This window comes from Ciconia boyciana, chromosome 2, assembly GCF_034638445.1.
Source record: "Ciconia boyciana chromosome 2, ASM3463844v1, whole genome shotgun sequence".
In the NCBI taxonomy this organism is placed as follows: domain Eukaryota; kingdom Metazoa; phylum Chordata; class Aves; order Ciconiiformes; family Ciconiidae; genus Ciconia; species Ciconia boyciana.
Window position 1 is genome coordinate 134307894 of NC_132935.1, and position 27161 is coordinate 134335054.

The following is a 27161-nucleotide window of genomic DNA, read 5'->3' on the forward strand; positions in this document are numbered from 1 at the left end:
ATCTTATTTCTGTCCACTCACATTGCTGAAATCTAGAAATAAGATACCCAGCAAAGATTAGCATCTTGTAATTCAAATGGCAGAATGGGGCTGCAGTAGGAGGTTTTTCATGGTACAGTTTCGGATTATGTATGCAATGAGGAGCACTCACCTGATACGTTATGCTAGAAGAGCTCTAGCTACAGAATCCTTGTCAGAGAAGCAAGGATAAAAATCTGTGAAGGGTGTAATTTCTGAACTGCCACAGACATTTTGGCAGGAATGATTTGCCAAGGGTTATATTCTAGGACAAATCCACCAAAAAGATATGAAGTTAGAAATTCTTGGAGGTGCCTGAGATTCCTAGGAAGAGGAAAGTTCCAAAGAAAGCGTGGATTACAAATAAAACTAGACACTCAAATTCATCAAAGTATTTTATGACTTTTTCATTGGCTCATAAATACATTTCCCAATGTCCAGCACTCAATCAAACTTTGAACAGAAGAGGCACCAATTATATAAGATCTGGAAATTCATAATGATTTCAGCCTTAATAGAAACATGCATGCAGACATGCTTTGGATGAATGGTTATAATTGCAACTATGATTGACTGATTTTCCAACTTTATTACTACATTTCCTTTCAAGACTCATCTGCTTCAATGCATGAGGAAGATTCTGGATGGTGGAAAGGGGGATGTGAGGTTGAGACCTGAGTCGAAGGGGCTGGCATGGAAGTAGCACTGTTTTAACCAGAGAAATGAGTCCTAGAAGAAGGCCTTTCACAGGGAGCAACCCAGCACACTCCCCTACTCTGTAACCAAATGCTCCAGGTGCAGCTCGTCAGCAAATAAACAGTGGTAAAGGAACTAGAGTGAAGGCACTGCACGGCAGTTCATGAGATGTGGCCCAAGCTACAGAGGAGGAGGAGACTGGAGTCACAAGCATGAGCCTTGACCTCTCTGTGTGCGAGGCTCAACAGGTCATATCTGTTGCAAGACAGTGTCAGCTCACAAGACTGTTAGTCAGATCAGAAATATGTATATTTGTTCAACCAAACAGCAATATAATCTGGCTTTAAAAGCAGCAAAGACAGTAACAATGGGCCTGGTGGCACAGATAATGAATGCTGTTCTTGGGCGTATTTAAGTACTCTCTTCATTATAACGAACTGTAGCTTTGATCCACAATTTAACAATCATGACTGAACTTGTATATGATTTTACATGTTTATGAGGGGAAAAAAGTGATGACTTACAGCTTGCAGATGTTGCTGAAGAATTCATTTCAAGACGCTCGTCAGGAAGATCACTCTCTGGACTTTTTTCAGATTTGTAAGTTGTTCTTTTCCCTCATATTTAAAATATTAATGTTTTAATGAATAGTATTTTACTATGACTAAATTTGTCCACTATTAATAAAGTGAGATAGTGAGCCCCTATTCCAAAAAGTATTTCTTTATATAGAAGTGAAATCTAAAATGCCAGTAAACTAAGGCAGTGAAAAGAGTAGCTAATAATATGAAAGCAAAAATGTAGGTTTTTATATGGGCAAGTATTTATGAGCAATTCTTATGTGTTTTTGCATTTGCATTACTATAGTCTAGAAGTTTTACTGAAGCGTGCCAGAATCACTGTCCAATTTAAGTATGTATTTGAACTTGGCCTTCAGCAAGGACTGCATGCAAAGGGAATCCTCATGGATCCTCTGACATCCAAACTGTTATTCAAAACCATCTTACTTCATAGACGGATTAACTTTTGTGTGTGTGTTTACTGAAAGGCAGCTGGGTTTTTTTGTTACACTTTGAGATGGCTTTACAGCCCTTTTTGATTTGCTGTTCCTACTTGAACTTCCACCCACAGGGCAGTGTCACTGCTGGTCTAAACTCAAAGTTGTCTGAAGTCAGCGAAGTCGCAGCTGTTAACACCACAATCAGCTTTGGCACAGAACTGCAATTTCATCATCCCTGAATAATCACAGCTTCCTCACTGCATTTGTTTTAAAAGCCTAAGAGAATTGTGTATGACATTGGAAGATGCCAGGTTAAGCGCTGGTTGTATTATTTTGCTGGAAAATGTTTCCTGAAACCACCCATGTCATTTAAAGAAGTTTAAAGCAATTCGTTATTTGATCTTATCCTGCTCCTGTGGGTGTCAAAAAAGATAATTAATTACATTCAAAATGAAGGCAACAGGAATGAATCTTGCAAGATTTCTGAGTGAGCACTCCCTTGAGCCAGTCAGCACTGAAAATATTCAGTGCATTGCAGAAACCTGCCTTCCAGAACAGGTTCCATAAAGGCCTCGAAACCAAATATGCTCCTATTTCCACAGCTTTCAGTTAACAGGGACCTAGTGTGCTGAAGCAATGTTCCATGTTTAACAGCTTTGGTGGTAAACGTAGGAATCAGATCCTCAGAAGATGTAAACTGGAATTACTCGCTTCGGCAGAGTTGTTCTGATTAATAGCAGCTGAAGATCTGGCATTATTTCTTTTTTATAACTGCATTCTCAGCATACGCTGTACTTAAATCATACTATTTATTATACCTTGCAGGTTTTCTCTAAGCTGGCAAATCATTTTTACTTGGAACCTCTGAAAGCCTTAAAAGAGAAAACCTAAAACAAAGAGAAACATGATATTAACAGAAAATGAGGTCAGAATCTTGTCATCTTGCACTACTATTATTCCCTTATTAGCAGCCTCAGTGCAAAAAATGTCAATACATGCCAGGGGTGCCAGCAGTGGGTGGAGGGCTGCTGTACAAGCACATGCTGCTCTGCTAGCATAGGCATTAGTTACAGTCATTATGGTAATCAAAGGCAATTGGTGGTATTACCGAATAAGAGAATCTCTTTTAAGTACCATGGGCCCAGAGCTGACAGGCAGCTATTCCCAGAGCTGGCCAGGTCTGGGAGTGGCTTTTCAGCTGAAATGCTCTTGGCTGCCAGCCCTATTGCTCCTAAGGCGGCCAGAAATGATCTTCCCTTTTGGTAGGCAACATTAAAGACCATCCAGGAAGATCTCAGGGCCATTATGTGTGCTTCAGGTTGGCCATGTGAGGTCACTTGGGAATTAAAGCCAGGTCTTGTGTTTCCCTTGCAAGGATGATAATGCCAGGCCTTTTCTGAAAGGAGTGGGGATGGTCTGCATTAGGAAGATGTGTGATGCGTTCACAGTGAACCAGAAATTTCTTGTTATAAAAAAAAGATTTCAGCTCCAGAGATAGTGTTTTGCAGATCAGGTGGGTGTTTGTAGAGCTGTTGGAAAATTACATTTCAGTTATTAAAAGGTGAGACAGTATTATCAGGATGGTGACAGTGTTTGGTTAGTATCAGTTGCTTGTGGAGCTGAGAGATACATACTCCAGAGCTTAGATTCCAGCTCAGAAAAAAACATATACATATGCAATGTGAGTATGATAATGCTGTTCCTAAAGAGCAAAACATCAAAATACACAGTTAAACATGCATCTGAATTGCATCAACAACAAGATTATCTGATGTTTTGCTGACTCAGAAACTTAATTGAACACCTGAGTGATTACATAGCTGAATAGTTTCTTTATCAGTGGTGGTTTTTGTTCTTTGCATTGTTATAAGATTTTCCCTTGCCTGCTGTACTTGACAGTGAGAAACAGAGTGCCCTTTTCCAGGTAATGAGTACACAGAAAGTGGGATCCACAGTTCTCTATCTCAAGTCTATGGCAAAGGCATAGTAGAACTTAACTGGTTAGAGTTGCTATAAAAATAAATATGGTCTAATTATCTAAGGGAAATAGATGAAAAATGCAACCAAAACCTGTAAATTTTTAATCTACAAAATGATGTATAAATAACTGATGAATAAAACCTGATCACTCCAAGTCTCTTATACAATTCTATGATAGTTTTGCACATACTGTTTTTCGTGCTGCAGCCACTATCCAAACCCTGACTCCTATTTCTAGTTGTACACAACATTCAAAAGGAAATCTTTATATTTCTTTATCTGATATACCACACAGTAAATGTGACTAATGAATACTTATGGTATTAGACACAAAGTATCGGGTATGATATGTCAAAATGTAGTAGACCTACACTATTGCATCAGTTATTGCAGAAATATGCAGTCATCTGGCTTATTGTAATCATAGAATCAATCATAGAATGGTTTGGGTTAAAAGGGACCTTAAAGACCATCTTGTTCCAACCCCCCCTGCCATGGGCCGGGACACCTTCCACTAGACTAGGCTGCTCAAAGCCCCATCCAACCTGGCCTTGAACACTTCCAGGGATGGGGCAGCCACAACTTCTCTGGGCAATCTGTTCCAGTGCCTCACACCCTCATAGGGAAGAATTTTTTCCTTACATCTAATCTAAATCTACCCTCTTTCAGTTTAAAGCCATTACCCCTTGTCCTATCCCTACATGCCCTTGCAAAAAGTCCCTCTCCAGCTTTCTTGTAGGCCCCCTTCAGGTACTGGCCCACAGTAATAGACCACATTTCAGGGAAACCTCACAGTTTGCAACAACATGCTGTGATTAAGGATGCCAGGTGATTGCAAAAAGGGACTAGAAGTCAGCCTTTAGCTCCATTCACAGCTTCACTGCTGACTTGCTACTTAGCCAGTTTTTAGGTCACAGTTCAACAAATCAGTTACGTTTGGGTTTATCACTAAATACAGGCTAAAGCATTACTAAACTTAAAATAGGAGAAAAGTTTTCTACTAACCTGAGGAAATGTTCTCAACTGGAGGAAAAGAAAAAAAAAAAAGCCCTCACTTTACAATGAAGAAAGCACTGAATTTGCAGCCGTAAGTTTTCAGGGCTTATTAACTCCTATATTAGTGGAGATATAATCTGTGATAAAGGGAAGAATATTTGGTTTATAGGTAAAAAGTTATAATTATGCTGTAATTGACAGATATTTAGCAAATAATTATTCAAGTTGGTAAGAAGATATAACACAAAAGTTTTAATGTGTTTGAGCCTTTCCAAAATTGCATTTTTATCAGTCTGAAGTAAAAGGAAGAAACCATAGGTAGTAAATACTTACTTTCAGTTTTAAATGGCATGAAGAATGTGAAACTCCTATTATTTATGCCAGTGTTCAACCCCTATCTAACATGGAGACAATCAGTTTTAAGTTTGTAATGGTGCTAGAATACATTTTTCAGGTCTTAGCCTGGTAGTTCAAATCTGATTTTCAGTAGAGCCTGCTTTCCATATAGGCACCTAAACAAAGGCTTGACTTTCAAAAGCATCTGATATCTCCTGACTCCCAGTGAGGCATTCGTGGCCAGATTTTCAAGTTCTTAACATACTTGTTGCTGAAAAACTGGTCCATGTTGACAACATATATGGTCAAAGCTAGCCACCTACTACTTAATTCACCAGAGCTGCTTAGGATCTACAATGAGATCACATTCTGATTCTTTATGTCTATGTTGTATAAATGCACATAAATATCTTCTTTTTTCCTGTATGGGACATTGACTAACCAAGAGAAAAATAAAAATGTATTCCTATGAGCAAGAGGAGCTTCTGGAGCTGAATTTCTCACAAATTTGTGTTTTGAACCTGATTTTTAACTGTTAAAAAATGACAAGCCCTGAAACCTTCTCTGGATTTTGTGTTTTCATAACAGTCCCTCTTTCATTTGTTGCTCTCTGTGTGATTCTCTGAGGTCTAATAATATAGTAACCTTTCCTCCACAGAGATCCTTAGCTTTCTCTTTTACCTGGATGAGCCTTTTCAAGAAACTTGCAGCATTCTACCAAATCTGAGATGTCTGTCCCTGCATTGAACTGAACTGAGCTGAACTGGCTAATGGATTCACAAACTAGCGGTGAGGAGGATCAATTGGAGTCTTAGACAGACACAGCATGGTTGTATAGACCCTGTTTCCTGAGGAAATCAGGCTAAAACCAACAAAAACATCTTATTTGCTTCATCTCTAGTAATCAGTTATTTTCTACCCAAGTGTGGCTGAGTACAGTGTGCTAATCATTTCTAGAAACATAATATAAGAAAATCTGTGATGGAACAGTGTTTTTCTTGCCCTGCTGCTCATTAGTCTTTAAGACATGAACTTTTTGGCATGGACCCCATTCTTTTGCCTTGTCGCTCCTGCCTGCAGAATTTTTTTTTTTACTGTCACATGGAACATCTTCCTTGGTGACATGCAATGTAAGTGAAGCGATCCATCTTAACAAGTCTGTGGGATTTAATGAGGAACTAGGATGTTGTGGTTTAGCTTCACTCGGCAACTAAGCACCACACAGCTGCCCGGTGGGAAGGGGGAGAGAATCGGAAGAGCAAAAGTAAGAAAACTCATGGGTTGAGATAAGAAGAGTTTAATAGTTGGAAAAAAATAAAAAATATATAACAATAATAGTAATAGTAATATTATTATTATTATTAATAATAATAATAATAATGAAAAGGAAAACAAGAGAGAGAGAGAGAGAAAAGAACAAAACCCAGGGAAAAAAAACAAGTGGTGCAACTGCTCAGCACCTGCCGACCGATGCCCAGCTAGTCCCCGAGCAGCGATCGCTGCCCCCCAGCCAACTCCCCCAGTTTATATACTGAGCATGACGCCGTATGGTATGGAATAGCCCTTTGGCCAGTTTGGATTAACTACCCTTGCTGTGCCCCCTCCCAGCTTCTAGTGCACCTGGCAGAGCATGGGAAGCTGAAAAGTCCTTGACTAACGTAAACATGACTTAGCAACAACTAAAACATCAGTGTGTTATCAACATTATTCTCATCCGAAATCCAAAACACAGCACTATACCAGCTACCAGGAAGAAAATTAACTCTATCACAGCCGAAACGAGGACATAGGACAAAAACAGGGTTTTCCTAACCTGAAAGATGTTATTCTTTGGCCCAGTCTAATGCTACAGAAGTAAGTGCTATGCGGCCCTGTCATCTACTACTATGTCTGCCTCGGATCTGGAGGCATCACTGCAAGCACTTCTCCAGGACAGGTCTCTGCAAATCACTGCTTGGGCCATGGGATTCTTTGCCTGTGCCTTATTGACCAAGGTGGTAGGCTTGCATGCTCAAGACCAAGGTGGTAGGCTTGCATGCTCAAGCCAAATTTGTTTTCCTTCTTTTGAGGTGACCTGGTGCCTTTTCTCTGTGGGAATGGAGTAAGTGAACCTTCCCTGCAGAGCGCAGCAGATTCGGCTGTGGGAGAGAGAGGTTTGCTAGCAACAGAGTGAAAACGGTGTAAACACAAAAAGAAATTGTTTGTTTAATGAACACACTTTGTATAAAGTAATCTAGCAACTAACAAGCTAAACAGCTTTAGTTACAGAGAGGAAACACAAATGTTTTCATGGTACAAAAGACATCTTGTGAGTCCTTCCCTAGGGCACAAGTTCCAACCCACTTGCTAGTTCAAGAGAGAAAGAGATCTTTCTCTGCCACTTTCAGAGCCCTTCCTCCAACTCCCTTTTGGCAACCATATGCTCACCATTCAGGAAAGTTCCTGCCCTGATATTCTTCAGCCCAATTTGCCAGCTACCTATTCATATTAATGTTTCGATTGGATAATCCTCTTTAAAGTTTTCTCTTCATTAGAAAAAAAAATATCTCTTTTAAAAATAATGTTCAGTCAGCATAAGGGCATGGTATACTTATTCCTTCACTAAGACAAATACTAGAGGAAGCCAATTATTTTCCTTGAGTTGTTGATATGTGCAAATCAGAACAACTGTGTTTTCACTAGGACTTTCTGGGTGGTATTTCCACCCCCCCCTTTTTTTTTTAAAACAAATTTCAGTTCTTGGTCCAGCTCACCATGGAGAACTGATTCAAACTTTTTTTCCCCAGGGTGCAAGCAGATATAGTTAATACAGATATAGCTTCTGCTGCTCAGTATAACATCTTCCTTACTAACTTTCATGCTGCACAGTGTTGTTTCAGTTTGGCCTATTGCCTGCAGCAGTTTCAGTACATATTTTTGCTGCAGACTTTGGCTGTAGTTTCCCATACTGTAGTACTGTTGCCACAAGTTCTATGTGTTTATTAAAAAGCAATGCCACAGATTTTTTTTTTAAACCAAGTCTTCACCTTGACTGAAGTCTAAGAGATAGCCCGCTGAGGATACAACATGCTTTGAGAGTAGTTTTTCTGATGTCTAACATTGCACAGAACTGTATCCTGCCCTTCAGAAACCAGGTAAAAGCTTTCTGATTGGTTTGGTTCACTATTTATCAGGAAAGGTGGTTTTGCCTGTCTGGGTGGAGTATTCATTAGTGTTTGTAAAGCCTGCTTTGTATTAGAAACTTTTGTTAGTATAAGTAATGTCCCTTAGGAATGTGATTTTTGGCAATGTTTGATACTGGCAACAGCCCTAATGTGGACACAGAACTGGCAGAAGAAGTGCTTTTGCTGGTATAGATTATACTCAGGGCTCTGGAATCAGTAAAAACAGCCAAAACCGCTTTTGCCAGCATAACTATACTATTAAACATTTTCTAGCATAGACCTGGCAGAAACCAAATTTTCACCCCCACACCGTTCTTGGTTATTAAATGTTATTTCGCTGGGAGGTATACCCAAGCTGCTACCTCATGTGTAAACATCTTTGGCCAGAATATTCTCTGCCATGGAAGTTTTTCTTCCACTGGGGGAGGGGGGGTAGAGAAAAAAAAAATATATATGACCACATCTGAATGGCCTGACATTGTACCTTTGTTTCCTCTCACACGTGCATGCGTAAATCATGGTGTAGTGGCCACAGCTAATTTTCATTGGAAATCATTGTACAGGTAACTGTCATGTAGCCTAGGGTTTATGGTGACCCTCTTCTAACAGTTTGATGGGCAGGGGGTTCAGATTTGTTTTCTCATGAGCTTTAGGAATGACCAAAACAAACAGATGAGAGCAATATGTAATGTACACTGAAGCCTTGGTGTTCAACATTCTTCTGATGAGAACTGCAGCAAAACTGAGATCAGGTCCAAAAAGATATGCTACTTTCTGCCCCAGCTACTCAATCCATTGCAGGCAAATGAAATATGTTTACAGACAGAACCGAAGTGAGCCCTTTGACCCTGCAATCATTGCTAGGTTTAGCCGTCAAAATATGTAGTTATTGAAACAAACAAACAAAAAGGAAAAATCAGTGAAGTGGAAAGCACATACTGTAATCAAATAAAAAATGAAGACACGGCTGCCACTTCCCATATATGTTATGTTACGTCAAGCCAGAATGTGACTGTTTATGCTCCCAAGCTTTCCAGGATCCTGCCACCACTACCAGTAAGGTTGCAAAAGCCAAAGGATGTGGCTTGGCGGCATTTGCCCACTTCCAAAGTGAGGTAAGTATCCCATGATGTTGCTTGTGCCCTGGAGTTGGCAGCCCTAGCTGCTGCAGACCAGCTCTCCTGCTCTCCTGCTCTTGCTACGCTAGTCACTGCGTTCACACGGGCTGCCCATCGTGTCCAGCTTTCATCCAGGGCTTCCTACATACATGTGTTATCAGCTTCCAAACTTTCCATTTGAAAATTAACCATAGGTCCCGCTTCTGTCCCAAAATATTCCTCCCCAAATTCCATTGATTTCAATGACAGAAATATATCTGAGAAGTGGATTGAGCTTAGCAAACAAAAAATGTGAAAAATATATTGCCAAATGAGCCTGCGAGCATCTGCTATTGCTTTTGTCTGCATGTACAGCATGTGGGTTTCCCCTGTACACAAACAGTGCAGTTAATTAAACACATGAAATTGCTTATTAGCTGTCCACAAAATACTCTGCATTCCTAAGACCTAACAGTCTAAATCCGCTTTCTGGAAGACTTTGCCTTGAAAATGAGTCAAACTGCAGAAAACCACAGTGTCTCATCAAATGATGTTCAAAGAAAAGTTGTTGCAGAGTATGGGTTTCAGCGGAGTCTGGAAACGGAAGCTGACTGGTCAGATCTGTTTTTGGAGAGGTAGCAGGGTATGCAGTGCTGTCTTTTAAACACCTACTTGAGTTGCCTTCAAGGTAAACTCCATTATGCAGCAAGACAGAAGTGGCAGAGTTTAATAAAAATGTGGGAACTAATAATTGGTCACCCTTGTACAGAAAACCCAGATATACTATGTCAACAGTCAAGCCCTTTTCTGAGGCCCAGAGGTGAACTGAAATCTTGTAGCTGCTTTATGTGGGTCAGCAGGGTCCCACCTGCAGGGTCCCACAAAGCTACGGGTACAAATAACCTCGACAGTGATTTTCTAGCTGAGAAACAATTGGGAAGCATATTAGATTTAATGAATTTTGATTCATCCCTATGAAAAGGCATGTTAAAAATCATCAGTCTAAAATTAAGTCTTCCCGTTTAAGGTAAAATACCACTACTATTTTTTAAATTATTCTTTGAATCAACAGAATGGATTGTCAAAAACATCTGGATCTGAAAATACTTCTACTGGGAACCAGCATTTCTGTTATGAGCTAATGATCCATTCAGAGAAATTAAGTCTGGAGAAAAGTATCTTATCTAAATGGAAATTTTAAGGAGTAGTCTGAGATGACAGGAAAGGAGTTGAAATTTAGAGTTTGAGATACCAAGATCTTAATTTATTATTAAATTATATTAGTTTAATAATATAATTATAATTATATATACAGTATGTTTCAACTGCTTTGGGGTGTCATTGTCATTAGTATTAGAGACACATGATAGACAGTACCTACCTCAAAAAACCCCAGAAAATGAAATATATAACAAAAATTAAATACTTGCTTTCTTAATAGGTCCGAGTAAGCCACTAAGTGTCTCTGGAAATGTTTTTCTTCTCCTTCTGGTGTCTGACAAGGCTTTATCTGCCCTACATATTCTATTTCTAGAACTTCAACTTCTAAACTACACCTTTAGAGAGGCAGTGGGAGTATAAATTACTTAATTTTTCTGTAACAGGTAGTGTTTGTACAAAGTGAATAACCCTGCTGTGTTACTCTAACTTCCTGCTTCTGGCAGCGGGACAGAGCTCTCTCAACAATATATCTAGTTGTTGAAGCATTTGGAGATGGGGCATCTCTTTTTTCATCTTTGTCACAGTCAATGCCTTACTTTATTATACAAAATAGAAGAGGTTCTCACCCCAAAATCCCATATGGTCAGGTGGGAAAGGCTGTTTTCTGGATTATGGCAGGGGGAGGGAAAGCATTCAGTTCTCTGAAGGAATTGAATGTTGCTGCAATGGATTGACCATTTAGCTGAATCAGCGTTGGCACCATTTCAACTTCATTTTTTTCCAGATGAAACTGCTGAGTTTCGCCCCACTTTGCTACCAGCCCTGGTCAAACAAAACCACTTATTTTGGCAAGTAGCTTATTTGGTGAAAATTGCCCACCAGTATTGACACTATCTCCTCCATAAACAACCCGGATTCTGCCTTTCTCCATTTTTTTATCCTGTTTGATTTATACTTTAGCATTTTGGAGGCAGGCTTAGAAAGTGTGTGAAGCCTCTTTTCATCAAAGGGGAGTTTCAGCTGTGAGTCCTAAGTGCCACAAAACCACAGGCAGCAAATAACAACAGGACAGGGAAATCATCTCTTCTCCAACTCCCCGTGACATTCCTGGTGCAAAGACCACTTATCTCTCTGTGGCTATAATCTTTGTCCCTCTGATCTTTATCAACTTTTTCCTACAAAATGCTGAAATCAATGAGAAATACACCTGCAATATAACATCTGGGAAAACTTGCTATTTCCTCAAGGTCATGGAGCCAAAAAGGAACTCTTCCCCCCTCGCTCACCCAAATGTCTCTGCTTTCTCTCCTCTGTAGATGTTTTCTCAGGCCGCTGCCACCCCTCCTTCTCTTGCTTCCTCATACCCAGTTGTCAGATTCTCTCACATGCACAGAGATGCCCAAACCGGTCATACAGGTTCGTGCGATTTTGATCACTGTATTCATTGCCTGTAAATCTAATTATTTCTAACCTTGACCTTTATCAGAAGGCCATCCTTTTTCCCCCTCCCCGCAAGTTGAATATATCTGCAACATGGCCCGTGAAAGTAGAAAACCCTAACTCTCTTCCAGCGGCACACAAGGAGCACACGCTTTCTTCCTCAAACCTGTTTGTGCGTATCTCTCCTCCCTAAGGCGAAACTCCCACACCACCTCTCCTGGTTTCAGGTGTAATCATAAACCCGTTGAAGGCCATTATGGGTAATGTAGTTCCTTCACTGCCTCCTGTCTGTTTGAACAAGTGGTGCCAGGTACCTGCTAGACTGCACATTCCAGTAGGCATTGCTCAGCACCCCTAAGAGGGAAGCTCGCCAGGTGTGCTCCCAGCACCTACCCGAACCTTGAGCACACCGGAGTTTTTCAAAGCTGGAGCAAGAATAAGTGCTCTTTCAACAGTGCTGATGTCTTTACCAATGCCATAATTTGGATCTAGGAGAAAGCTCTTAGTTTCCAGAATGGTGAGTTTGCTTTTTTCCTTTCAAGTATCTTTTGCTGTTTTTGTTTAAAATACTTTGGAAAGGCTGAAATATCAGAGTATTTTTTTACCTAGTACTAATGCTGCAGTCCGATACCCTCTTTTTGGCCATAGGTAGTGCCAGGTGCCTCTGGAGAAGGTACAGAACCTGTGTACATTTTGAATTGCACGATATTGTACCCTAGGGTGCTTTGGGATGTGTGGAGAAAGGCATGGCGTTTGCTAAATGCTCATGATTGCCTTTCCAGAGAGCGTAATTAATGGTGAACCTCTTACAATTTTAAATCAACCAATATTAAGATGGTCTTCTCTGTCTTTTTTCTGTTGTGAAATAAGCTGCTGCAGCTCTGTGTGTGTGTGTGTGCGTGCATGTGTGGGGTTTGGGATTTTTTATGTTGGTTGGTTGGTTGGTTCAGTTTTATTGAAGCACTACATGAATTGAAATACTCCTCTTCCTGTATGCAGCAGTTGGACTGGCCCCTAGCTTTGTGAGTTGGGTATCAGGAGCATGCAATAGGGTGCTGAACACTGCATAATGATCCTCCCTGCTAACAAGGCAGCTATTAGAAATCAGGAAAATAGAGTTTAAAGAGCACATATACTTCTGACCTTTAAAATATTTGTTCTCTATTAAAAGAATACTAGAAAGGTAATATCTCCAGGCTAAATGGAAGCAAGACCTCCGTGGAGGAAAGACCTATCATGCTGACAGACCTTGAACCAGCTTCCTTTATGGCTAAAAAATGACAAGCAGAGCTGGCAGGTCTGTTTAAAAATAGAAACATTTAAATGAAAGACAAGAAAGAAACAGTTCTTGTTCTCTTCCCACCTATTATTACCACTCAGCTTATAACACCTCTTCATTGATACAGATTTCTTTTTTTAAGGAGACAGCTTCAAAATCTCAACAGCTTGGGAATAATTTTTGACTGGCTTTACTACAAAATGGCAGTAGGCACCCTCCTGAGTAAGAGAGAGGGAGGGAAGGAGGGAGGGGATCATTTGTACTGAGTAGGTCTTGTGGAGGCGCAAATTGTCACACTGGCAACACTTTCCCTAGCCCAAAACCATGTATTTGACAGTGGTTAACGTGAAATTCTCCAATGCAGAACTTACACACTGAAACCAGTTGCACAGTCTGTGTCTGTGTTGGGTGGGAGATATACAATGGGATTTACAACACAAGTACAAGACGGTTATTGTCATGTCATTTAAGTGTCAACACTATAAAATAGTGTTTACCTTGGGTACATTAAAACCGAGGAATACCTACAGTCGTATTCACTAAACTATATAGCACAACAATATCCTGTGGAAATGTGTTCAACAGGCTAATTATATGTTGCAATAGAAGGCTTATTGAGCATTTAAATGTTTGGTTTAAAATGTTGTGCTGTCTCTCTTCCCCCCCTTTCTCCCCTTATTATAAGAATGGCTAATTGGGTTCAATGGCACTCTTTGTTATTCAACTTCCTTTTAACTCTTTATCATAGTGATTTTCCACCTGTGGCCCAGGAATATTTGTGTTTGGTGGACTGTCTCTGAGAGATTTCTATGAAGGGTATCCAAGGGAAGAAAAAACTTTGAAATTCACTACCTCTGAAGTTGGATGCCTTTCCTATCTATTTTCTACAACAGATAAGCTCTTTGAAAGATACATGTGTTTATGCTACTGTAAGCTTTGGCATAAGTCCCTGCAGGGAAGTCCACCCTTGAAATATGAATACAAAATAGGTGGAAGAAACACCAAAAGCACATACAATGCAGAAATATAAATCATGTCGCTGTAAAAACCAAAAGACTGTTTTTTTGTATAGAATAGGCATTTAGTCAACCTAATTTGATGGTCTCTAAAGGATGTCCTGTCTGAAGAGCTGAGCTCTATGGCAATGGCAGCTGCAGTATGGCAAATTTCTGCACCACAAGCTATGGTGTGTACTTGCAAAAAAATTTGTAAAAGAATAAGCATAGCTCTGGAACTATAGGCTCTTCCATCCCTTCTTCTACAAAATACTACATAGGTTCCTAAGTTACCTCACAGATCCCACAATGAGAAATGGAACATGATTGTAGAGGAGAAAAGGAGCTATTTCAACAGCATTTCTTTCCTGACATTCCCATACTCTGCTGTTACCACAAAAAGATTAGTCTAATTTGACCTTCTATCTTTTTAAGTACTTCTATGGAAGCCTTCTCGTCTCATCTCTTACTCTCTTTCTTGAGTTCTTTTCAGTTCATCTCCTTCAACTCTGTATTTTCAGGAGTAGATAGGGTTTTTTTTCAGAAACTGAACTCCAGAGTAAAGATGAGATCATATACTCATGGATAATATATATATATGTATTGGCTCTCTAATATTTTATCATATTTTCATCTGCTTCTCAGTACAGACCAGTATCTTATTTGCATTTCTGCACTTTGAGCAAATATCTTTGTTAAATTGCTTTTTCTAAGAAACTACAACTAGTTTAGAAATCAACATGTAGGAGTAATTTTAAATTGCTCCTCTGAAAGCACCTTTTCATGTTCTTAGCTACAGCAAACTTAATCTTATGCTGTTCGATTCATTAGGGTTTCCAGCAGTTCTTCATAGTCTGTCCTAGCGTTAATAACCTCAGTAATTTCGGTTTGTGAGCAAACACTGTCATATCACTTTCCGCTGATCTTCCCTTCCCACCCTCCTGAATTTACTCAAAGTGCCTATTGCATACTTCAATAAGCTGCACTGCACTGGAGCTCTTTCCTACCAAGGAGCGGTGGTGAAGTGGAATCAAGGCTTTGAACCGCTGAAAACTTCAGAAAACTGAAACAAAGTTTTATAGCTTGCAGCAAGTCATTTTTCAGCTCTGGTTTGGTATCCTCATGGTGGAGAGGAAAAGCTTTTAGGTTTGGATGTATCCAGACATCCTTTTCAAAGAATTTTATAGGAGGCATATACTGCTTAATTTCTGTAACAGTAGGAGTCCTTTCCTTGCATACCTGAACTTCACCTCGTAAGCCAGCCTGCTCAGGAAGAAGCTGGCTGATTATTTAGTTGAAAGCTGCATTATGTACCCCCAAATGCTGCCTCCCCCTTGCTGTGTGGGTGACTCTGCAGGCTGAAATGCTCTGGAAACCCAGTGAGTATTCTGGCAACCCAGAAGAGATTCTTCTAGGTCTTCTGCTTGGGATATGTATTTACAAAAGACTCTGAATGACAATTATTTGAATCCAAAATGTAAATAGCTGAATCTCTTTGCCATTTTCTTCAGCTACCTCAATGGGGCAAGGATCTTTTTGAATTTTTAGAGGAAGTCTGCCTTCACTGGAGACTCCGAGTACTTAATAATCTTTGTGTTCCTCTTTACAACATACCTGTGAGATAGGGAGCTGCCATTTTACTTTGGGTAAGTTCTTGCACTACGTTTAAGCTGCTATAATGGCTACCTGCTGCTGAATGGGGCAGTCCCATTTCTCATACCTTGCCATTACTTCCCACAGGCCAGCACAGGTGAACAGTGACTCATCGGTGCCTGGGCCAGCTCCCTGTGGGACCAGATAAGCACCAGTGTTGATGCAAAGGAGACACAGGACTGCTGCTTTCTGGAGCAGCCAGCCAGCCAGCCACCCAGTCAGATGGCATCCCCAAGAGCAGGCTTAGCCTCAAGCGCAATGCCATATGATCTTGTCTCTTGTCTAATACCTTAAAAACTTGGGAGATTTGACCTTAGTTCTATCCCAAGCTTGCTCTGAATTAATTCTTTAATCTCTGTCTCTCTCTCCATGGAGGCATATAATACTTCCCTGCATTAAATGGGAGTTCACAAGTATTTAAATTGACTCTAAAATGTACTTTAATCTGCACTGACCTCTAGTTAGATATAATGGTATTAATTCAGGTTGAGTCTTTACTTACTAATACAAACTGCCAACAGCATTGCTTGTCCATTGTGCCAGGCATCTTGCAATCATGCCAAAGCAAACAGCTTCTTTCCCACTGGCTGCGATGGGCTGTATGGCAAAACATTCGCACAACAACTTGACGAGGAGTGGTTCGAGTTCCCACCTGAGTCTATGTCTGTAAAAACCCAAAAGTTTCATCAGGAGACTCGAAGCTTGTGACCCATCAGTGGTAGATCCTACAGCCTAATTTTGGTCCTATAATCTAACTTTGGATATGTATTTATGTGGAGAATAAGCTGTATTTCTACATGTACTAAGCTGTGTAATTAAAAGGAAATGACTTTGTCTGAAATAACTGGGGGGCGGGGAGGGGCAGCTGGCAAGACTTTTAGGTGGTTTGTTTTTATTCATACATGATCTCATGCAATACCAACTCTGAGCCCTGAAGAAAAGCCTATGATGTGATGATAACCTTTTTATGAGTTCACTCCCTCTGATCCACTAGCCTTAATTTAACAGGATCTCTGTAAAGGTGGGAGGGATGTGATGCAACAAGGAGACAAGAATTCTCAATTTATTCATAGTACTGCCCTAATTCCTGCAGCACACATTGTCACCTGTTGCTCCATGTGAAATTATAGTGCTACGAACATGAGTAATGCCCGTTTGTTCTTCTGCTCAGTGATTTTTTTTTCTTTCTTTCTTCTTCCCATTTGAAATGTGGTCTGTTCTTTAGTGTGGGCACCAGTTCTTCACCTCTGGACTGAGACTGTTAACTTGCTTCCAATAAGCTGTGTACAACCATCAAGTGAAATGAATAACATCACAAATACATTTTTAAAATCTCATTAGCTTTCCAAGGAAACATCTAATCGTTCTTAGCAGAAGCAGCTTCTGATTGAAGTGTTCATAATATCTGTCTCAAGGGGTGAGAAGAAGAAAGCTAAACTCAAACCTGTCCCCTCACTTTCTCTATATAGGACAAACAGACTACTACAAGGTAACAAGAAGCGAAGTTGTATACCATCTACAGCTAGGTGGTACACAGGACACGGGTTACACTAACTGAACCAAGCTTAAAAGCCTTCAAGCTAAACTCCATATAGTTTTGAGGAGAGTGTGGGAAACTAGCATGGCTTCCCCAGTGAGATAACTGCTTTTTTTGGAGCATTCAGAAGCGTCTGGACTCTGAGGTGTGTGTGTGAATCTAGTTGTAAGTGCTTAACGTGTGCATCATCCTAACATAAATAACTGAATTTCTTTATCTCATCAGTGGAGAGCAAGAGATGCATTTAATGGCTCTCAGAGTTACCTTTTTGTCTGCCAGAGCACAGGTACTTATGCTCTGCCAGCTGGATCCCACCCACAGTTACTTGCCTGGCTTGCAGTGTCGGGTGGCTGCTAATATGGCTGCTGAGCAGAAAAGTGCTACTAATCTGGAAAATATGTAAGAGAGCCCTTCACACCTTGGAATTCCTTGGTGTATTTTTACCGGTAATGATTGTACTCCAGTCACAAAACACACAGGTAGGAGGTATTGTATGCACTAGTGACGTGCTCCCCAGAAAAGTAAGAATTTCCCTAGTTTTCCTCATCTCATATAGTATATGGTAGCAGAAACAGAAGGACAATTTGTTTGAAGGCTGAACTTAATGGAAGTTGCATTCATCATCACTGTGATTTATTTCTTTACTTATTTCTTTATTTTTAAAAAAATAATAAATGATCTCAGACTTCTAAGTTAGGCTACTGGTCAGTTGTTTTACCAGGTAAATGAAAACATGGGAGAGAGAAAACAGTGTGGGGTGAGTGTTTATCTATATATGTCAGTAATTTTCTGCTACCTATTATACATAGCTGCAGTTTCCTTGTATCTGATTTTGGTATGTGATTTCTGCTCATAGCTGGAAAGGGAGGCCAAACCTAGCAATGCCAAAGGCTGTCAGGAGGTGTTATGAATACCTGCCTTGCTCTCAAGGTAATTGCCTTTTCAGGGTGTGAACACTTTGGGACAGAGAAGGGTTCTTGTGATATTTATACAGTTACTTTCAAAGCCCTGATCTTGGTGGCAGTTTTCTTCCCACGGCACTCGCACGTCCTGTGCCCTGTCACTGATTTCCTGAGTGGTCTGGGACAAGTTGTTTGGAGCAGGATTTTTAAGGGGTTAGCACATGTTTACGCAGTTCTTACAGTAGGGGTGGAAGACGCTGGAATGTGGCTATCAGTCTCTTTGTGTTTTAGTCTTTCCATCTGTAAACTTGTCTATCTCCATTTTTCCCCCATCCCTGCCCTTCCTTGTCTTGTGCATTAAACAATCAGTTCCTTGTGACCAGGCTGTGCTTGCTATGTATTTGTAGAAAGCTTAGCAGCGGGACGTTATTCCAGCTAGTTCTACCAGGATATAAATGAAAAAGTAAAAGAAAACCCTGGTTTGAGTCCCAACAGAATATAAACATCAGCTCTGGGGCTCAAAATTGGGATTTTTTCTTTAAACAGTTTCAGTTCAATAGTAAGTATTCGACTTGGCACAATAACAGCTAGGTAAAAGTCTGTAGCCTTGATTCTGCATAGGAAGAGTAAAGATGATTGCTTTGTTTCTTTTGGCTTCGAAATCTGTGAATAAATCAAATTTAGTGATTCTGAAACAGTCTGACAACTATAGGAACTGCCAGGTTTTGAGCTTCTATGCCTGTGGTGCTGAAATCCATGTGTCTTGAGCCCATTTTCTCTTGGGACAGGTAGATCTGGGAGGCTGAAAAACCTACACATTTCTTAGGTGGCAAATCACCTCTCTCCTAATATGGAGAAAGTGGAGGAAAGCTCCCTCTCTTTCCCTCCAGGCAAAAAATTCACATATGGATTACAGTTTAAGCCTTAGGTTTTTTTAAGGCTAACCTCTAAAGAACTTCAAAACAAAATTACTTGTGTGGACGCTAGTGATTCGGCATATGAATGATGATGACAGACATTGACTTACCATGTAAAATCTTGCTAAAATCAACAATGTGAGATGAATTTGCACTGTAAAATAAAATGATCTGAACTAACTTTCACAACAGAACAAACTGTTTAGCTATGTTTGTCAAGACTGTCTGGGCATACAGTCATTTCTGCTTGGTGTGAAGTTCTCCTGAAGTTCTGAAGACTAGAACTTGCACCAAATTAGACAAATATCTTTACATGTTCTTACTGATGATCTGCTGACTGATAATTCTCACTTCTGATGGATGTGACATAGCTATACAATAGCTAACAGAAAAATGCTACACTATAGAAGTTTTTTAGATCATGATGATTCAAGTTTTGGGCAAAGTTGTACACATTTCTCTTTATTACAGACGAAGCAACCTATACACACATCAAGGTGTGCGTTTGATTTGATTTTTATAAGTGAAATGTTAAAATTATATCTACACATTATGACAGTTTTATACTTTCAGCTACACCATTTCAACTACAATCAAGGAACCCCTGACAGTGATAGCAAGGATATATGTATAATGGTAGGAGTGAGCTGCTTGATCTAAACGGTCTTTCAACTGCACTGTAAATGCGTTATGTATGTTGGTCTCTATAGAAAACCCATAAAATAACAAATATGGTTAGAAACAAAACCAAACAGTAGAATTTTGCATAGATGATTCTGCAGTATTTCACATAACACACATTTTGGACCCTTATTATCTTGAGAGGTAGGAGCTAGTTAAAGGTGCAAAACTCGAGACTTGCTGCCAAGGAGGTGAGATGGGTCGGGAAATGCTTTGATCATCAAAGTCAGTGACCTTTTGGAAAAGCTGTGAATGCTTCCTCCCACGTTTCAGTACAAATGGAGCAAGGACAGTAAACTTACAGAGATGAAACCAGAAAAATTGTTTCTTTAGGGTTGGCATTTGGAAGGTGTCACTGAATAGGCTGAATTCTCTGAGCTAACACATGGCAGGTGCCTTCAGGTTCCTAACTAGGAAAGTCAAAGTACTAAAAAGCTGTTCTAAGTGTGGTCTGGATTTCAGCTTATTTCACTTGTAACCTCGTACTTAGGTTCTTTCTGCCTGATGCAAAGGTTACTCTGCTATTGCTGATCAGACTGAAACTGGCCAGCTAGAGGAACTCCAGCTTCATAGAGGCATTGATCCCAAACAAAATGACCTGTGCTGGTACTTGTAGGGACTTTGCACGACAGCTGTTTAGTGATATTTGAGACGGTTGTCTGTTCCTTTCAATCTTCTATAGCCAATGTATGGGACACTGTTGGTAGTTTCCTCCAGCAGGGAGATTAGCCTCCCCTCTTGCAAGACCGGCTGTCAGAAAAACCTCAACTCTGGGCAGTGCATGAAAATTTCCTTTCAAAGTAATAGTTGTGAAATTAATGTGGTTTTGCATGATGTTTAAATATCCTAGTGGTCTCAAATCAATTTTCTCTAACATTTTCTGCCTAGACAGCAGTTTCACTTCATGTACCAGGTGATTATTCTTTCTAGTGAATAGAGCATCATATGGCTGCAGAGATGGTTTTGGGTGATAAATGATGCCCATGGTTTTTCTGTGTAGGAAGCCAGTGAGGTCAAAGAACCGCAGCCTTTACAGAGACTTAATAGTATAAAATACTGAGCTCGCTCAGTCTATATGAGATTGGAAGGTGAGCATGCTCAGTGAAGGGTGAGGCAAAACAAAGGATTGACACCAGGATCTTCACAAGGCTGAACAGTGGCCAGGTCTTGCAGTGACCGCCATATCAGTGAAAATGAATTTACTGCATATAAAAATTCTTGAAGGAGTGGAGGATTGATGGAGTTGTGGGGGTTTATTTGGGGGGGAGGGGGAGATGGGACAGGATGGGGACAGACCAGGGGTGAAGGTGGAGATAACATTTTGAAATGCTGTGATTATATCTAAGAGTTACTGACCTGCAGCTCTCCACTTCTGCTAGAAAGGCAATAACTTCAGCTGTGGTGAAAAATAGTAAAGCTTACTGAGACAGAATAAATGAAATAAAAAACTGGGCACATATTTTGAACTGATAGAGTATAATCCACAGCATTTCTGAATCATTTTCCTGAAGATTTTCTGCAGGGTTGTCTGAGAGGCACTGTTTGGGAATTTGATAAGCTTGTTTTTAGTCCAACTTTCTGAGCAATTTGTAACTGTATCACTCCAGCCATTATTTTTATTTGAGGGTATCAGCCGGATTTGTTGGGGCAGATTAAAATTTTTCTTCAACTAAACTGACTATTTTTTGTGATGAAAAAGGATGAAATTTATGGTAATTTAGGGATTGGTTTTGGGTTTTTTTCCCTTTGACATGTGACTTGAGTGGAGAATCTTCTTTATTATAGAGCTTGAGCCACTGACGCCCTCATTTTCTGTCCTATGCTAATTGCTTCCACATCTCTAACAGTGTCATAGCCAGTGCACCTGTGCAGGGTGTTAGGGGAGGAAATAAGAAATAAGAAAACAACAGCTTTAAGCCTTCTTTCTCTTCTCACCACTGCCATATTAAATGCAAAGAAGAAATAACATTAAGTGCTTTCTTCACGACAAATGGCATGGAAGGATTTTATAGAGCTGAGTGGGGAAGAGTTCTTGAATGAGTAGGCAACGATCTGTGTATAGTGCCTGCTCATGCTGCTGCTGAGCAATTGCAGCTCTCAGCTGTTTCATCAAATTTTGCCCTCAAAAGTCAGTGGTGTTGGCTCAGCAGGAAGAGCTGGAACCAGTGCGGAGGTAGGGTGCCTGTAGCAGCCTTAGGGGTAGGGCTGTTAGGAAGAGCGAGCTGGAGCTGCGCTGTTGCTTTTGGGGGTGAATAGAGACAATGGGAGATTAAAGTCAGCATAGGAAGGCCTGGGCTAACATAGGGGACTTCTCTGATTTGTTGTACGAGCAGTTCATTGATCGATTTTGGAGGTCAGCCAACTGGCTGCTGAGAACCTCAGGAATGATTTCTGCCTCTGAGCCCCTGCAGGGAGGCAGGACAAGGGAATACGCATCCTTAAAATGCTTCCCGTGGGTAATATTATCCATCGCAATATAATAGTGTGGTTTTCCTGGATGGGAAAATTAGCTTTCCACTGAAGTATTGCATCCAGGCTAATGGTATGCGTCACCAGAGGGAGAACTGCTGCTGGAAAGGCAGTTGGACACTGTGATGCAATGGAGAGAGCAAAGGTGGGTAAAGAATATAGGGAGTGGAGGAAGAGGAGACCTGGAACAACTATCTCGCACAATTCTTACTTTCACTTCTATGAAAGAAAAGAAGAGAAAAATCTTTGAAGAGTGACTTTGTCACTGCTGCATAAAAGTGGATGAGATTGGACATATTATTATTCTTATCATACCAAACAGTAAGGAACAAAAGTATAGATGCCCTCTTCTCAACAAGTAGGAATAAAGGGTTCAATCAATAAGCCTGTAAGACAGCTAGATTTAAGAACTAAATTCAGACACATAAGGGCATGCAATTTGTTGGGAACTTGTTGCCGCAAATCTTCTTGAACTTGACTGTTCCTTTAGAAGAAGATCCACAGTGATACTGTTGACTGATGTATTTTATTTTTTAAAAAAAGATAAAATCACTCCTATTTCGATTATAAAACTATCAGCAATACTGGAAGCAGCTCTTCCTTGTTTTCGTATGTAGGACTTCTTACTTCTTCCTCTGAAACATGTAGTCTTCTGTGATCAGAGATGGATTATTAAATGGGATCTGATATTGCATGGCAGTTTATCTTCCTCTAACTTCATTTTTGTTGCTGGATCATTACTATTTTAGAGTCGATCTGGCAGTCATATTATTTCAGTAAAAGTATTCTGTTAACACTACTATTAATAAGAAGTAGTTAAGAGTACAATTCAGAGATTCAAATGTCCTTCATTAATAGAGAAACTATCCATTTAAACATTAATCCCATTTTATAGAAATAAGAGGGTTTTTTGCTGTTCAAGAGCATGTGTAATTGCTATCTAAAGGGAGAGTCTGCAATATAATGAGAGGTACTGGGCTTGGCTTTTAGAGAACAAAATACATTTTTATGAATTCCCCTCCCTTCTTCCCTTCAAAATTAGTGTCAAAAATAACCTTAAAATATTGGCAAGTGTAACTTAATGGACAGCTCTGCCTCTTATTAACAACACAGGCACAAATGTTTTAAATGCAATGACGCCTCGCTGCTGCAGAAGAGTTCTGACCAAATTTTGGGGACTGTAATTGCCATAAAAAGCAACAAAGAAAAAGTGCACTTTCTGCAGTATACCCTGGAAAGTGTCCCTGTGATTAAGACTCCCTCTCTGATGCTCTCTTCACTATGTTCCTAAAGTGCCAAGGACTATTAAACAAGTTCTTCAGTCAAAACAGATCAATACACAAAAAATAGGTATCCGTCTTTCCTTGTAAATATTATCACAATCTATCAAACATACTATTTGTGCTGTTACATATTCCCTGTGTCTGTTATGTGGTCAGTCAAGTAGAGCAAAATATAATTTGTGGATGCACTGAAGAATGATTATGCTTACAGTTATTAACTCTCTAAACTAACCTCTAATGACAACCAGAGGAGTCCTTGCCAAATGGATTTACTTTCTTCTACCATATTTAATGGAATTATTTTCCCAACACAGGTGGCTGCCTGTTTTATTCATTTTTTTCCATGTTGAGCTGGTCACGTGTCACCCATCTTCCATTGTTTCTGCCCTCTCAGTATCGATGTCCCTTTATATTCCCTAGGAGAGATGGAACAAGTCACTGACTTGAGTCCTGTCTTGTCCCCCTCTCCTGCCCCCCATTCATGCTCTACACAACTGGGATTTCCTCTTGGCTAGTTTATACATTTTGAAAGCTTGCCTGATATAGTTTAAACATTGCAAAACAAACTCTCTGCATGTATTGCCATGTTAACTTATTTTTTTTGTGGGGGGGGAGTGGTGTGTTTTGTGGTTTTGGTTTTTTTGTTGTCCCCCCCAAGTTAACCTACACCAAACCAAAGTGGTTCCATATAAAAAGTCCACCTGACAGTGCAGGCTTTCTGACATGTTTTTCCTTTCCCCTGGAGCAAATGTCTGTCATGCTTATGGAAAGAGACCTTCCTAGTCCCCTATCTCATCAAAAGCACAGTACACTGCAGTGTCCCCTGGTATCTTTCTCCAGGTGCTCACCTCAGTTTGCTGAAACCAGAACACCAGAAGAGTAAAGGCACCTTGTATGTGTCTGGATATCAGGTTCAATTTACTTCAAGGGTCACATTGCATGTTTTGCCCATAAATCTTCAATCTACGTCTGTCCAAAATAAAGCGTCAGTATCCAGGCAGCATAACTGACAGGCAATTCAGTTTTACCGTTGGATGTTCAAGAGTGGGTCCTGGCATAGTGTCAGCCACATCACTTTGTTATATCATTTTTAGTGTGGAACAGCAGAAAAACCATCCTACGTATTTGCAACATATCTAGCTGATACAGGTGCTTAAAATCTGTTGTTAATTACAATTATAATGTTAAGAACTTAAAAGAGCTCTGAGCGAGTAAAACACTGGCCCTTCTCTGCAGGAGGGTTCCTTGGTGCATTCTGCTTCGCCCCGATGCTGTGAAGAGAGTACAGCTCTTGTAGGATTTCTGTTATCACATCACTGGACGAGATGAGACATTTAAATGTTGAAAGCCAGGAGGGAATTTTCCCCTGTCTGTGCTCAGCCCTTAAATGTAAAAGTAATTATTTCTATGAAACACATAAGTCTGAAGTGCCTGGTCGTCAGTTCCTAATGAAGAACTACTTCACTACTTGACTTGGGTCTGATTGTCTGGAAACTGTTATCCTTTACTTGCTTTCTGGGTGGATAGTAAATGTGCTATTTTCTATATATAACTGGAAGAGTGTTAAACAGTAAGATGTTGCCAAAATCAAGTCTTTGGGAAGAGGAAGCCTCTTTTTTTTTTTTGTCATGCCTCTGTGACTCTGAGGCATACAACGGCTTTTCTGTTTTTTAAAAAAGAAATTTCCTTTATTATCCTTGAAGTTAGCTCTGAGATATTGTAAATCATTCACTACTATTAATACCACAGCTACTTCTTTCTCCCACTGCTGCTTCCTGCCCTCAAAGACCACAGGTTATATCTGTGCCTCTGCAAAGCTGACTTTTGGCACTAATAGGCAGGGACACGAGCCTTTCCTGGGGAAGAGCATGATAAACACTATGCAGATTTGGGAGTGCTCTCTAAGCAAAGCTAGTGTGCAGGTGTCTAAGGCTTTATCTCCACTCGCCACTGACAGGTAAGCTGCTCAGTTAAAGACCCAGTATAATTCCTGCACGCAGCCTGGATGTGAGAAAAAGTCTAATTTAGTAGAAAGAGAAGAAGAAATCAGGGTAACAATAATATGAGTACTTTGGAGGTATCCTGTACTTACAACCCGTGATCACAGCTATAGTTCACAAGGATATAAATAGCTAGCAGAGATTTTGAGATTCCCAGTAGCTCCCACTCCTCTAGGTTGTTCAAAAATGTTGATAGTTGAGGTTTTTGTTTCATCCTAGCAAACTTTAAAAGTACCTAAGGGTGGGCAGCAGGGCTCTAGTTTACGTGCAGAACATGTTACTTACAGGCTTTGCCTTGCTCTGTAATGTTGTATGTATTATGGTGGCATTGAAACACTTGCAGCACCTAGAAATGGAAATTTTTACTTTTTAAGGAAACTACTAAATAGAAGGTGTTCCTTACAGAGTGCTTTCAGCATCTGTTTTGAAGGAATAATTCTGTTGGCATCACAGTCAGTAACAACTTGTAGTATTGTAATTCCTGTGAGGGAGCCAGAAGTGTTTTCATAGGACCTCCAAAAGTCAAGAAACTAGCTGTGCTTCCAAAGTATGTACGGTTACATATAATAAGTGAAAATCCAGTGTGATTTTTAACTATTATTGTTTCTAGAGGCTTTTGAGAGGTGGTAAGGAAATGAGTTCATAGAAGAATTAAGCTAATAAACTTGCAAAGTTTTCTCTGTTCAGCAAAAAGAAGAAATATTACAATTTAATAGTACAAAGTTGGATCCTTAATTCATTTGTTAATGACATCTTTACTTTCCATTTCCTGTTCTTTAAAAAGTTACTTAGCAATGTAAGTAGAAGGCAACACATTTCTTTTTTCCTGAGGCCAAAGAGAAACCACGGAGTATTTCAGAGTGGTAGCTGAAACCCAAAAGACAACATCAAAACTTAATTACACATTCTTGAGGCTTCTGGAAAGCAATATTCCCAAATGTAAAGTTTGTAATTGAAAATAAATGCTCTAGCCCTTATGCTTACAACAAGCAATTTTAGAAGCATAGATGTGTGGAATGAAAAGAAGGATACTTGCTTTGTAGAGGGAGTGTCTATGGTATAGTTGGTTTTGCTTACATAGGGTTCCCCAACCTGGCTGTTAAAGCAGTCCGTTCTGGGTTGTGCAGAGCTGAGCAGAGACTGTAAAAACCCACTTGTGAAGTTGTGGAAATCTACTGAGAGGATGACCCACTTCAAGTCCCATTTTTGTTGTGCTGAGACTACTAGCTCTACCCTTTAATGCTAGCTCAGACGAAGTATTACAAGCAGCGATTATGTCTGTTACAAGCAGCAGTGTAGACATATGTTGGGTCTGCAGAAAGCTTAAACCCTGGGCTCAGGAAGGAGTGTGAATGGCTCTGCAGTTCCCACAGGGTGATAAATCTTCCAAACTTTGAAAAAGTAGGTACTAAACTTTGCAACTATTTAACAACAGAGTAAACTAGTAGATGTATCAGTTGAATGCTTTTCTATCATTATGGGCAAAATGACAAGTAACAGGATCATACTAAAGCATTAAGATTGCTACCACGTATTAGTAAAGTAGGTAGTATAGGG

General features: G+C 40.1%; 1 protein-coding gene across 3 annotated transcripts in view; it reads left to right on the top strand.

The window, feature by feature from the left end:
- Positions 1 to 1057: 1057 nt before the first annotated feature.
- The window catches only part of MACC1 (MET transcriptional regulator MACC1), a 48038-nt gene continuing 21934 nt past the window's right edge, over positions 1058 to 27161 (top strand). For 2 of the 3 annotated variants that reach the window (XM_072854165.1, XM_072854167.1), the window contains exon 1: positions 1058 to 1314. The gene's annotated coding sequence lies outside the window, so the exon portion shown is untranslated. Of the gene's footprint in view, positions 1315 to 5775; positions 5816 to 27161 lie in introns of those variants that run through there. The other variant, XM_072854166.1, reaches the window with a different exon arrangement.